This window comes from Stenella coeruleoalba, assembly GCF_951394435.1.
Source record: "Stenella coeruleoalba genome assembly, chromosome: 9".
In the NCBI taxonomy this organism is placed as follows: domain Eukaryota; kingdom Metazoa; phylum Chordata; class Mammalia; order Artiodactyla; family Delphinidae; genus Stenella; species Stenella coeruleoalba.
The window spans coordinates 98,065,659-98,080,120 of record NC_137155.1 but is presented as its reverse complement, the minus strand read 5'-3'; the positions used below and the strand labels follow the sequence as shown (position 1 = coordinate 98,080,120).

The following is a 14,462-nucleotide window of genomic DNA, read 5'->3' as shown; positions in this document are numbered from 1 at the left end:
GGCGGGCCCTGTGATTGGATGGGAGCCCGCCTCGCGTCCCGCCAATCGGGGCGGCGCTTGGTTGGACAGGGGGGGCCAAATAAAAGCGATGGCGATTGGGCTGCCGGGTTTGGCGCTCGGTCCGGGAGCGTCCGACACCCACTGGGACGCAGAAGGCGGTGGAGCCCCGGCGGCGGCGGCGGCGGCGGCGGCAGCGGCGGCGGCGGCGGCGCGCGGGAGCGGCGCGCGGGAGCGGCGCGGGCTGGGGCGCGGGGCGCAGGTAACGCGCCGCTGTCGGGCCGGCCGGCTGGCGGGGCTCTGGAGCCCGGCGAGGGGCGGCGGCGGCGGTGGTGGGACATCCCCGCCGCCGCTCTGCCTGTCCGGGTATCGCCCCGAGCGGGCTCTCTCGGGGTGCCGCTTTGGCTGGCGGGGTGAGAGGAGAACCTTCTGAAGGGGCCGTGGGTCCGGGCCGGCCTGTGGGACCGCCACGGGCGGGCAGTGCCGGACCCGGCGACCCGAGGCGGGAGCCCGGGCGGGCGCCGCGGGGGGCAAGCGAAGGGGTTCTCTCGCGTGCCCGCCCCTCCGGAGGCGCCGGGGCTGGGCTGGGGGCGCTCCGGTGCCCGGGGCGGGCCGGCCGCCCGAGCCCCGGTCTCCTTTGTGTGGAGCGCCGCGGCGGGAGCGCCCGGGTGGGACGGGACGCACACAAGTTGGTGGGACCTCGGCGCCGAGTGCGCACTCAGACAAAGGACGGACTGTGTCTCGAGGGAGCTCGGCGCGAGGAAGGGGCAGTGACACCGGGGCCTGACAGCGGGCGGGAGAGTGGCGTGGGGAGCGGCGGCCGCGGTGCAGCGGGCGGGCTCGGCTCCACGCCCCCTCCCCGTGAGGGCGCAGGCTCGGCCGGGGCCGTGGGGGCCGGGACGGCGCGCGGAGACCGGACTCCGAGCGGCCGCGCGTCTGACATTTCCCCGGAAAGCAGCCCCGGAGCTCCTCGTCTCCACCCGCTCGGACCAGGCGGTCGCGGCAGCCTTCGCCTTCTCGGCGGGCTTTCTGTTAAGTTTGAGGGAAGGGTCTCGCTGTTCTCCCCCTTCCCGGTTTTGTTCGTTTCGGAGGGCTTTCCGTCGAGTTCCCGCGTCATTGTGGCACCCCTCCCCCCCGCCCACCCAAAAGTCGGTGCCACAGGGTCACTTTTTGAAAAATGGGAAGAATGAGAAGCACGATATTTTGGAAAACTTGGTGAACTCACGCCTGGTGAGTCCCCACTTTCTAAAGAATCATAATCTTTAAAAAAAAAAATTACAGGCTGTTTCGGCCAACTTGTGTGATACAGCTGAGACTGGCGACAGGTGCTAACGAAATCAGCTGTCATTTAGTAAGCGATTATTCCCCAAATCCCTAGGGGATGAATGAGGATGAGATGGTAGAAAGAGTTGATCACAAGAAAATGTTTATGACAAACGTGTGTTTAGGTGGTATGGTTAGCAATTTCTCATTAATTGGTCTTGTTTTCCGTGAACAATAGCTTTGTTGAGTCAGAAAAGGCTGGCTGCAGAAATGTTTGTTGCCTAAGAAATCGAATGTGTGCTGTCCACAGTTAAGTTAAACTTCCTTTGTTTGTCACACAGGATCTGTAAAATTTAAATTCATTTGGAAATAAAGATGTGTCTTTGGTATTTAAAAATATTTTACTACAGGGTTTACTTGCTGGGTTTGAAAGATCATTATCAGCTTAGTTTTATGGCGTTTCAGTGTCACATAAAACAACATTTAAAACAATATTTTAAAAAATCTTTAAAAAACACTAATGCTAAAAAAAAAAAACAAAAAAACACTAATGCTGACACAGTTGACTGTAATCTATACTTCTAGGGGGTTTTGAGATTGGGTGGGATCCTAACCGTTAGACCACCAGGGAGCCAGGGGGGGTCTTGGAGTTTGTTTTCCATTACTCTTCATTCATGACCATTAGCAATTATTTTATGTTTGGGAATAAAATGTAGAACAAGTGTGTAATCCTAACTAGTTTATTGATCATTTTATTTGCAAGAAAATGAAAGTATTTAAGATATATTTTAATTTCCTTTTCATATTCCCTAAAGATAGGAATAGATAGGATACTAGTCCTAGATATAAAGAATCCCATTCTCTCTTTTTGGAGGTGTGTTAGAGAATGTAGTGTTTAAAGTCCTGGAAGCACATAGGAAAATGGCATCTTAAATTCTGATTTTTGTGGAAAGTGAACATATTCAAAGAAAAGGAATTTAGAAACACATAGACACTCTTCTGATTTGCATTATTCTATCTGATGATCTAATGTACAACCTACTATCTTATGGTTTCATAAAAATGGAGACAAAGAACTGCATTGTAAAAGTCTTTATTACATATTTTGCAGTGTTGGACACCACTGAACAGACATTCCAGGTGCTGTTCCTAAGTATTGTTTACATTTATATTAGTTGCTGGTAATTATATATTAAAAAGTCTTGCCCATTGTTATGAGATGAACTAGTTACGCAGATTTTGGCAGAAATTTGGATCTTTTAGGATATAAAATTACAGTTTTTCCCTTCTTGTGTACACTGTATTTGATAATTACTATCTTTGTACTTGCCACAAGATTTTTTTTAAAGTTTTTTTGGGGAATTGGTTTTAAATTTTTTCTATTTGAATTGAGAATGTTTAGTTTAAGTAGCAGTGATTAAAAAAACACACTTGTTGATTTAGTGTAATTAGGTAAAAAAAAAAAAAGCTCTAATACTTTTATACCAGCTTTGCCTTGCATGCATACGTATGTGATTATCTTTGTGTTGGCTGCTTAAATTTTTAGGCACATTTCCCCAGCTCACCCTGAGGTTTTCCAGGATATCCTCCATCCTTTGAGCTGGCATGCTCAAAGAGTGTGAATTAGGTTCTGTCTTGGCCTTAAAAAGTGATTAAGAAAGTTGATCTGCTTTTAAAGGACTAACAGCAAGGAAAAATCTGCTTCTCAGCGGATCTAATGTCTTTTGGGGTCAATTAGAAATGATTTATGGATTTGCCTTGAAGTCTTTATGTCCGTACAAATGAAGAAAACATTTTCTGTGAATGATGAAGAATTCTAGATGGGCAGGTGAAATCTTCAGTTTGGAGGAAGAGCAGGAGAGGAACAGCTCATTAAGTTCAGAGAAAGCTTCACTTGCTAGAGGCCTTCCCTGTGTCTGCAAAGGCTTTGTTCACACCTTTATTGTAGCATGTATCCAATTGTATTGTAATCACTTGCTGGTGCCTCCGACTCCTTCACTACACTCTTAAGTGCCTTGAGTCAGAAGCTCTGTCTTACTTTTCTTTGTATACCTGGTGGTTGCTAGAGAGTAGGTGTTAATAGTTGAACGAATGAAGGAAATCCAACAAATGTAGGGAAATAATTTGACAAAGGAACTTGCAAAGGAAACAGGATATATTCATATTTATGTTGTGAGGAACTTTGGAAGGTGTTTTTCTCCCTCTTTGAGAGGCAGTGGTTATAAAGAAAAATAATTGTCAAGATGTACAAGTTCCAAGGTCTCTCCTAGTTATTAACACCCTGAGGTATTGAAAATTGGATATCCTTTAGGTGCAACTATTGGTTTTCATATTTGGTATTTCAGGCAGCTAGAGAGAAGCTTGATGGGTCATCTGGCTACGTAGCATATAGTATCTGCTTAATTTGTGTTGAAATTGATAATTGTACAAAAATATAAGGGGCGAGTACATCTTTTAATCGAAAGGTGTCTAGTTACCATTAATGAGTTCTTTATTGGAATAATTTGAGGTAGGTTTTGAAGCTAAAACTGAAGGAAGTAGTGCCAGTGTAATTACAGATTATTTATTGGGATGTTCTTCATCATTCTTTTAAAATCATATGATAAATGTAGATTTGTAAATCCAATAATATCTCAAAAGGCATAGCTGATAAATTTTTAAGATGGTTGCACTGTTTTATATCTTGCCACTGCACCACTACGTGGTGCAAAAATATGACAAAAATGAAGTGAAAAAAAAGACATTAATACTAAAGAGCCTACTATTTGCCAGATTCTTTATTCATTCATTCGTTTGTTTGGTTTGTTTGTTTTTATTGTGGTAACATTCACATCAGAGGCTTTGTTTTTAATTCTTGTAAAAACCACCTTGCATTCATCAACAGATGTTTGGATAAACAAAATATGGTGTATACATACAATGGAATGTTCAGCTATTGAAGGAATGATGTACTGACACATATTATAACATGGGTGAAACTTGACAATGTTACGCTAAGGAAAATAAGCCAGACACAGAAGGAAACAATTGTATGATTCCATTTACAGGAGGTACCTAGAACAGGCAAATTCAGAGACAGAAGGTAGAATAAGAGGTTACCAGGGGCAGAGGGGAGAGGGGAATGGGAAGTTAGTGTTTAATTGGGACAGAGTTGCTGTTTGGAAGGTGAAAAAGTTCTGGACGTGGAAGGTGGTAATGGCTGCACAACGTTTTGCATGTCTAATGCCACTGAATTGTGTGCTTAAAAATAGTTAAAATGGTAAATTTTATGTATGTTTTACCATAAAAAACTTTAACAATGACAACAACACACTCTGCAGACCTTTACAGATAAGGAAACTTTGATGTAGAGGGTTAAGAATTTGCCCAGGATTATCCAACTAGGAATTTGCAGTCAGGATCCAAACTTAGATTCTGTTTGGCTCCATTTTATCTACTTCATGTTATCTGCTGGTCTCCTGGATGATTGAAGACAGATTGGTTCCAAGAAGAGTGAGTTTATTTGAATCAATCAGAGAGTTATATTTAGAAGTAGATAATTGTAGGTTTATGGGATCTGATGCCCTAGACAAACTAAAAGATGTCTTTGTGGATTTCTTTTCAGCCGGAGTTGTACTAGTGTGCGCTCTGGGGGCAGTACAGATTTTGAGAGTGTGGTCTTTGGAGTCACGTTGCTTGGGTTCCAGTTCCCGAACTGCCAGTTTGTGTCACGTCACGTTGCCCTTGATGTCTAAGTTCCCTATCTGTAAATTGGTGGTCCTAATGATAACTACTCATTCCATAAGGTTGTTGAGAGGATTAAATTAGTTAATACATGTGAAGCCCTTAGAACTACAGCTGGCACAAATTGTTTGATAAGTGATTCTTAGTTATTGCACTAATATTGTTTATAAGAGTTGATGTACTTTCTCATTCATGGAACTAAACACTTCCCAAGCTTAAGTACGTGCTTAGAACCTGTATGTGAAGAAAACGGCGCCATGTACGCTTTTCATTTCTGTTTACTTTGAATTATGTATTGATTAAAAACAGGTTATATGTGTTCAATTTAAAATACTGAAAACAACGTAGACGTTTATATAGTGAAAACTTTCTTGATCCCTGTAACCCCATTCCCTACCCTTAACAGTTTGCTGTATATTCTTCCCAAACTTTCCAATGTATCCGTATGAATATATATTAATACATGTATTTTACAAAAACAGTATCAAGTTATTTTGTTATGAAACATTTTTTTAGGTCAATGCAGAGATCTGTTTCATTTTTAAAAGCTTGCTATTTCTTTAAAGCTTGCTATGTGGTCAACACTGTTTTAAGTGCTTTCATTTATTTTACACAGACACTAATAACAAGAGATGGAGAGCTTAGGTAACTAGTTAGTGGTAGAGTACGGATTTGAATTTGGGCTTCAAAGCCCTGATTTCTCAGCCTGGGGTGTGTGTGTGTGTGTTTGTTCTTTGTTTTCGTAAGGCCCTCGAGGTACCCATGATTTTAGCATTTCTTAAAAGAGTTGTAAAACAACAACACATACCCCAAAAGAATATGCAAGGCAACTGGGTGTGGCCTGCCAAGCCTCAAAGCACTTAACCATGCGGCTGTTTGCAGAAGTTTTCTGCCCTCTGCTCTAAGCTCTCAGGCTGTTTTGTTATATGGGATACGCAGTATGCCGGCTTCTGTGCCGTCGTGCAGTGAACCAGCCGTCTGTGTGGACGTTGTGCTCTCCCCGCAAGGAGGGAACATCCTTATGTAGCTTTGAACATTTGTGTGATGGCTTTCTATAGGGAGAATTGCTGGTTCAAGATTATGCACATTTCAAGTTTTAATAGATGTTGCCAAATCACTTTCTAGAGAGGTATCCATTTTTTAGTGTGCAAAATCAACTTTATTGAAGTGTAGTTTATATACATGAAAATGCACGTATTTGAAGGGTACAGTTTGAAGAGTTTTGACAAATGTAACCATCTGTGTAACTGTCACCTCAATCACGATATAACCTTGCTATCATTTCAGAGTTCTTTTATGCTCCCAACTGCCAGTCAGATTTCTCCTGTTTAAGAATTTCACATGAATGGAATTACGCAGAATATACATTTTTGTGACTGGCTTCTTTGATCCAGCGTGTTTTTGGGATTTATGTATGTTGTTGCTTGTTTCAGTAGTTTCTCTTTATTTCTCAGTAATATTCCATTGTGTGACTATCCTATGTTTTCTTCATTTACCTGTTGATGGGTCTGTGTCCCGTTTTGGCTCTTATTAGTAAAGCCTCTGTGACCATTTGGGCAAGCCTTTTGTGGACATATCTTCTACTTTCTCTTGGGTAAATACCTTGTAGTTGGACTGTGGGGTCATGTGGTAAATATTGATTTAATTTTATGAGAAACTGCCAGACCATTTCACCAAGCGATTGTCCCGTTTTGCGTGGAGTTAGGGTTGAGTTGTTTCCATGTGGGAGCTGTGGTTTCTCCACATTTTTGCTGAGTCTTCACCCATGTCCCGTGTTGCTGTCATTTAAGTCGCTGGCCTCTGAGTGCTGAGTATCTTATCGTGGTTTTAATTTGCATTTCCCAAGTGATCAGTGATGTTGGACATCTTTTCACGTGCTTATTGGCCATTTGTATGCATTTTTCGGTCAAGCCTTTTGTCCATTTAAAAAATTGGGGTGTTTGCCTCATTGAGTTGTAAGAGGTCTCTGTGTATTCTGGGTGCACATTCTCTGTCAGATGTATGTGTTGCAAATGTTTTCTCCTTAATTTTCTACTTTGATTTTGTGTTTTTGACAATATATAGATCAAGTTAGGTAATAGTACTAGAAGCGTAATTGTTTAAATTCAGTTAAATTGTGTGAAAACAAATTCATTCTTAATCCACAAATCATTTAGTTCTTGGTATAACAAAATGTCTTGTGTTTGCAGAAACATGGACATTTAAAGGATATTATTTATAATGATGGTATTAGGTGTGTGGCATGAGGAATTTTAAAATTAAGCTAACTAGTTTTGAAAGTGATAATATTTAGTAATTCTTTAAATTATCATTTTGGGTAATTTGGACCTTTTCATTTATTAGTGAGTTAACATTTTTCTTACATTTTTTTTCTTCAGAGGATAAATGGGGATAGTAAAAGTGACTTTGATCTTAGACTCTGGTAATGTAGAAGTGTTGATAAGATTGCCAGGCTTCGTTTACCTATTTTGATAGTTAAGTAAATTTTTTCCTATATGATCAGATGGCTTTTCAGAGTATATACTTGATTTGTGGACTGTTTTATTTCTGAAGAGTATCAGTTCTTTTGCTCAACAGCTAATTTACTCCCATAATAATTTTTAGTTTTTCTTCATTATTCAAGTAATACACGATACCTCCTTTTCCCTGTTAAATAAAGGAGAAAAAAAAAAGCAAGCATTTGGGTTTCTGCTGGGTGTCGTATGCCTCTGCAGGTGGTCCCGTCCTTGCCCAGCTCAAGTCTTCCATGGCTGTCATCAATTCCACGCAAAACTCCTGAAGCTAGTGTTGCAGGCTGGCTACGGAACAGCCGTACCTCTTTCAACTAGTCTCACCTCTGATAGTTTTCTTCTACTTTTCCTCTGTTGAGCTCAACTGGTCTTCTTACTTGTCTCCAGGAAGCCTCACATGGAGAGTCTGTGCTCTGTCCTCTTTGCGCAGTGTCTTCCATACCATTTTAGCATCTGAAGATGCTGTTTAGCCTGTTTGGCTCAGAATGCCCCATCCCCCTCTCCCAACCAAACTAGACAGCTTCTCTCCTGCTTCGAGGGAAATGCACAGCAGTTCTCTTGTGTTTTTCTCTTTCCCTCTCCCCTTGACTTTAAGCTCTAATTTACACGTCTGCATGGTAGAGGTTAGAAAAGGGTTCTGGGACTTCCCTGGTGGCCCAGTGGTTAAGAGTCTGCCTGCCAACGCAGGGGACACAGGTTCGATCCGTGGTCTGGGAAGATCCCACATGCCGCGGAGTAACTAAGTCCGTGAGCCACAACTACTGAGCCTGCGTTCCACAACTACTGAAGCCTGCGCACCTAGAACCCGTGCTCCGCAACAAGAGAAGCCACCGCATGAGAAGCCCGCGCACTGCAACGAAGAGTAGCTCTTGCTCAGCGCGACTAGAGAAAGCCCGTGTGCAGCAACATACACCCGACGCAGCAAAAATAAATAAATATAAATAAATAAATAAATTTTTTAAAAAGAAAAAGTACCTTCCTTAAAAAAAAAGGGTTCTGTACATAGTAGATAGAAATAAAATTTTGTGAAATTGATTTAGGGCCAGAGTCCTGAAAACTTGAGGCTCTCTTCTTCAGCAGCAACTCAGTAAATAGTGATTTAAATAGCACCCCGACCCTTTAAAGCAGAGCCTTCAAGAGTCTGTCTCAGGTGAGTTTTTCGGCTGTTCTGTGTATCACCCAGTGAGCTTTGCTACCTGCTGTCAGGTACTATTATACAATTTTAATTTATATCCCTAGTATACTCTTTTTTTTTTTTTTTTTTTTGCGGTATGCGGGCCTCTCACCGTTGTGGCCTCTCCCGTTGCGGAGCACAGGCTCCAAACGCGCAGGCTCAGCGGCCATGGCTCACGGGCCCAGCCGCTCCGCGGCATGTGGGATCCCCCCGGACCGGGGCACGAACCCGCGTCCCCTGCATTGGCAGGCAGACTCCCAACCACTGCGCCACCAGGGAGGCCCTATATCCCTAGTATACTCTTGACTAAAGTTAGAAAGCTTGAGAAACTCTGATCATGGAAAAAAGTGAGAACATAAAATAATGATTCTGCAAATTTATCTCAGGATGATCTCTATCCCTCTGTTGCGTTTATGCGAGCTAAATGCATGCTGTCGTACATAGCATGTCAAGATGTTTCTAGTAGGTTTAAAAAGTGTCAAAAAGACAAAACGTCATGACTGTTTTATCCGTTTTAGTGCTTTGGTTTTTGTTACTGAAGACCATCTGAGAAGTGCTTTATAAGCAAAACACAAAAATTTAAGAAAGCTAGTTGATTTTCTTTAAACAGGGAAAATTCCAATCATTATTAAAGCAACTTTTATTTGTCTTTGATGCCATTGCCTATAGTGAAATTTCACTGTATGCTATTGATAGGTACATGAATACCTACTGTGTGCTTACAAATAATGGAACTAACTACTATTTATTGTGAACTTGCCCTTTGCCTAATATACATGCAGCCTGTAAACCAAACATTTTACTTTTGAAATTTGTTGAAGTCGTGCATTTTAATTACTTTAAAAAACCGTATAGTATTTGCTAAATGAGAAAATAATTATCTGTTCTTTGAATATTATAAAAGATTCTATAAGATGAACTTCACAATCCTTTTATTTTTTGAACTTCATAATCTTTTAACAGTATGATGTTATAGGTAGACAGTATAATATTATTAGGTAGACAAAAGCTACGGTGTGAGTATCCTTATTCATAAAATTCTGATCTAAAATGTTTCTGTATTCAGATTATTTAATAGTGTAAGCAAAATTTGCAAAATTATTTTTTAAATCTCTAATGGGTACCATGAGATAAATTACCATGCAGAGGATTTATTGGTCAGAAAAGGTTGGGAAATGCCCTTCTAGGGTAATCAGTAAGGACTTTTAAATGGCAGAAATGTTGCTTGAACAGGCTTAAAGGAAGGAGAGGATGAATTGTTCTCCGTGCCCCGTAAGTAATTTTGCCTCTTCAGAGAATATTTGTCTGCCTGAAATACAGAGCTCAAGTTAGCTATGGAGAAGATATTTTAGAGGCAGCTGGATATTGTGCAAAGAACACAGACTCTAGGCTAGGCTCTGCCGTTAAACTAGTTGTGTTTCCTTGGCAAGTAGCTTTCGTGGATCTCCACTGCTAAATGACCGAGGTGAGCAAACTGAGCAACTTGTGGTTATTGAGGATCTACCTTGTGCCTTCAAAGAGGATATCTGTGTCTCTGTTTCACAGATAAAGAAATAGGGACTTGGTGAAGGTAAGTAACTTGCTTAAATTCATGCAACCAGGAGGACCAAGATCCCTTTGAGAATAGGCTTTTGCTGCTTCTAGGGTCCTGCTTAGCTCGAATACTGAGATGCTTGCTAGGTGCTTGGCTTCTGTTAGCCACTTAGATCTGTTTCTCTGGAGAGTTTGAGAAATAGTGGACTTGAGTTCACATTACTATCGCAGGTAATTGCCGTGCTCCCTGGCTGGCATTTAATTGCGTTCTATGCATTTCTCCCAAATTCCTTTACCAGTTCATCAATTCATAAAACATCTAATGCTGATTATAAGCCTCTTCTTTCCTCTTTTTTGCCTCTGCATGATAGGCATAATAGCACCTAAAAGTCTTTTAGGACTATGATATATCTGACTAAACTCGCTTTCTAAACAATCAGATTGGGATATTGTGATTTATAATAAGTTTATATATATTTGCTCTTTGTCCTGTTTCTGGCACGGAGCTCCTAAGTAAAACCCTTGGAATTTTCTAAGGGTTAAGAGTGATAAGGGTGTTTTTTGCTATTTGTAACCAACCCCTTTCAGCCACACCTGAGTTTATGCTAAGAGGTGACTTCTGGAAAACACCTAAGGATGGGGGCTAGTTTGCTAGGAAACCAACCTTGAGATTACAGGGTTGGAACTTTCAGACACCACCACCTCCCTCCAACCTCTGGGGAGGGGAGAGGGGCTAGAAATGGAGTTCAGTCACCGGTGGCCAATTATCTAATCAACCAACCTTGCCTGTTTAATGAAGCCTCCATAAAAACTCAAAGGGACAGAGTTCGGGTAGCTTCTGGGTTGGTGGACACATGGAGATTCAGGAAGAGTGGTAGGCCCAGAGAGCGTGGAAGCCCCGTGCCCCTTCCCACGTGCCTGGCCCTGTGCACCTCGTCGGTTTGGCTCTTCCTAAGTTATATTCTTTTCTAATAAGCTGGTAATCTGTTTTCCTGAGTTCCGTGAGCAGCTCTAGCAAATTAATTAATGAAAACCTATCTCCAGGTAGATAGTGTCAGATTTGAGTTGAAGTGTAGGATACCCAGCTAGTGTCGCAGAGAACTGCTTGGTGAGGGGAAAAACTCCACGCTTGGTGGCCGGGAAGTGTCAGAAATGCACTATTCAGAGAATATTGTGTGTACTGTAAATGAAAACTATCATAACATTACACTTTGCACAGATCTGCACTGGCAAGTTCATACTCACTATTTCCCACTTTTTCCTATAGAATTTACTCTTGTAGTTAAAGAAATAAAATAGTTTTTCTTTACTATTAGTCTGGTGTCACTTGTTATCCCCTAACAGCATATAACTAAATGGCTCGCTGTACCATAGAGTTTCCTAGAATAGAAATTTCCCCAAACTATTTATTGGGTGCCTCAGTCTTCACCCATTACGGCTGTTCAAATAAAGGGTGAGATACTCTCTTCCTTACCCTTGAGAAAGAGACATTCTATTACAACTTTTAAATCTAGATTACCAAACAAAAAGTCATGTCTTTTCTGTGCCCAGAGTCTAAAATTCCTAAATGTTAAGGCACTCATTTTAGCCCCCTCCTTTTCTTTTACCATAGGAAGTGCTGGGATTGAAGTATTTTTTTCCTGCCTAAAAACCTTAGTGTTAGTGTGGTAATTGCAGAGAGGTGACTGCAGGGATTGTACAACTGGTTTCCCTGTAGTTGGTGGATTCTTTATAGCATTTCCATAGTTATTTGGAGACTCAAAATATTTTTTCTCAGGGCTTAAGTATTTGTGGTAAGTGATGTTATAGTAATAAAAGAGACAATATACTTTGGTAACAAATACTGAAAATATCATTGATTGTAAATAGTACTTGAAGAGTTGGACATTTTCTAGTACCTCAGCAATGTATTTATATGGATATTTGTCATGAACCTTAAGTATAGGAAAATCATGAAAAGACTTATAGCTCATCACTGCCCCTACCTCCTATACTTCCATGTTGGCCCAAAACTACTACTGTTTTTAGCAAGAGAATGACTTTCAGAGTGGAGATGAGCCTAAGGAGTTTCTGAAGGGTTTCTGAGGAGTTCTGTCGTCCATGGGCTAAATAAATGGCACTTGCAAACATTTTTACCCCCTTGTGGTGTACACCAAACTCACCAAACTCCAGTGCTGAAACTACCAGGTAAGGGTTACTTGGTTGTAGGATGCCTGGAAATTCTGAGAGGTTCTGTAAGTACTTTGGGATTAGTAGTTTGAACTACCAAGTCCTTTTTATGATTCTGTCTTCAGAATATAGAGGGAATTGTGTTTTGTTTGGGGGTTAAGATACAAGGTCAGTGTCTCAGGCAACAATAGTATGTTGGCAGAATTGCCCATGGAGAGTTTCTAGGAAGATTCCATATCATAAATACCTTCTCTTTAGGTCCAAAAGCAGCCCATCTTTCCTCTAGTATGCGAACAGATCACTGTTCTTCTGTTGAGCACAGAGTTGTTTGTTTGCACTTAGGGGCCAATGCTATATGGAAAACGCTGAGCTCTGGAATCACTCTGCGTGGCGAAATAGTGTCAAGGATGTGCAGAGCAGGCTGTGGGGACAGCAGATTCCTGTCACCTATTTATGCTCACTTAGGTAACTTGTTGTTTGGAATGATGGGTAGATCCCTTGTATTTACCTAAAGTGAGTTTCTCTTAAAATTTTGCCAGTATATCAATATGTTGTTAAATTTGTACTAGGTTGGCTTATTTGAGATATAAGATTTAAAATAGACTTCCTATAAGGAAGAAAGGCTGTCATCAGACTTAACCTACCTTTTCATTCTTTTGCCTATATCAAAAGGAGTGTTGAAGAAATAATATGTATCCCATGTCCCATCCTTGAATTACAATGAGTTGTGTATCATAGTTTTAGTTTCAGGTACATCAGTCTTTGTTCTATTTCCCCTCCGACAGTGTCTCAGTAAACTGAGTATATACCCAACAAAATGAGAGGATTTAGCTTATAAAATAGGTTTCATACAGTTTTGAAAGAAAACTTTACCCTCTAGATGCCAATTTAGTTAATCTGTTTTATCTGTTGTCCAAGCAAACTATTTATAACCTTTATGATAGTTCAGTTTTCCACTTGGTGTAAATTTATATGCCATTTCTTTTCTAGGACGGGTCTGTGAATGGATAGAACTTACGAATAAACACAGGAATGCTGGTCTGTAGACTCCGTATTGAACTATTGAACTTAGGAGTTTAGTTTACTCTTCTGCTGGAAGGAAAATGATCTTATTTTTGTAGAAAATACATTACTGCAGAGTCTACTCATTTTTGCTGAAACAATCCAGTGAATGTTTTCTATCATTCACCTAAGATTGCCACATTACTGTAATTTTCCTGTGCCTTTTAACACGACTGTGCCTTTTTAGCACTACTTAAACCAGGGCTACAAATGTGATATGGATTTTTTTCTCCCTTATTTTCCCTTATCACTAGTCAGGGGCACATGTGTTTCCTAAAAACTTCTTGAATACAATTGCTGTTTATAATGCTTTCTCACCTGTAGTCGTGTCCACTGAAGTTTAGGCGCTAAGGTGCCTGTTGTATCTTGCAAACTTGTGTCTGTCACAGGATTTAGCACTTTCAGAATGTTTCATAGATTCATATTGACTGGTTGATAATACCTCTATTCCTGGCTTTCCCAAATCCTTCAAAATGAAGTTTCAGAAGTTCCTTTTCCTTAAATTTTTGCAGGTCATTTGGGTGGACTGTTTGGGTCCAACAGTAGTGAGCTTGTGTATTTTTGTCACTTTTTTCTCCTTTTTGAATAAAAATAGAGGCATGCTAGGAAGTGAAAAGGAACAAGTTATTTATGTTTCTTTTATGTGTGTAGGGTGAAGTTTGAATATATGGGGAGTTGGTTGGGAGGATGGGGTTGTTTTAGGTAAGCAAGGGGGTCAGAAGAGTGACCATGATTGGGGGTGATTATCTTCTTATGAGCATGAAGGGTAGGACAGATGGATGAAAACAAGCAATTTGTTTAAAAGAAATTTTGTTAATGTTAGTCCCTTAATTTGGCACACATGTATGGCAGACTTTCTTTTGGATTCTATAGTTGACAGTTATAGCAAAGTATCCCTCATTAAATATTCTTCACATAGATTTTTGTTTGCTTTGTTTTTTTAGTTGCAAGAATGGTGATTTCTAGGCTTTCATTCTTACAGACTTGTCTTTTAGAAAATATAAGTTGAATATATGCCAGTTCAGGCTCTC

General features: G+C 40.9%; 1 protein-coding gene across 2 annotated transcripts in view; it reads left to right on the top strand.

Moving 5' to 3' along the window:
- The first annotated feature begins 205 nt into the window (after window positions 1-205).
- The window catches only part of EZH2 (enhancer of zeste 2 polycomb repressive complex 2 subunit), a 61,716-nt gene continuing 47,459 nt past the window's right edge, over window positions 206-14,462 (top strand). Inside the window, exon 1 of one of the 2 annotated variants that reach the window (XM_079932397.1) lies at window positions 206-259. The gene's annotated coding sequence lies outside the window, so the exon portion shown is untranslated. Of the gene's footprint in view, window positions 260-437; window positions 1,228-14,462 lie in introns of those variants that run through there. The other variant, XM_079932398.1, reaches the window with a different exon arrangement.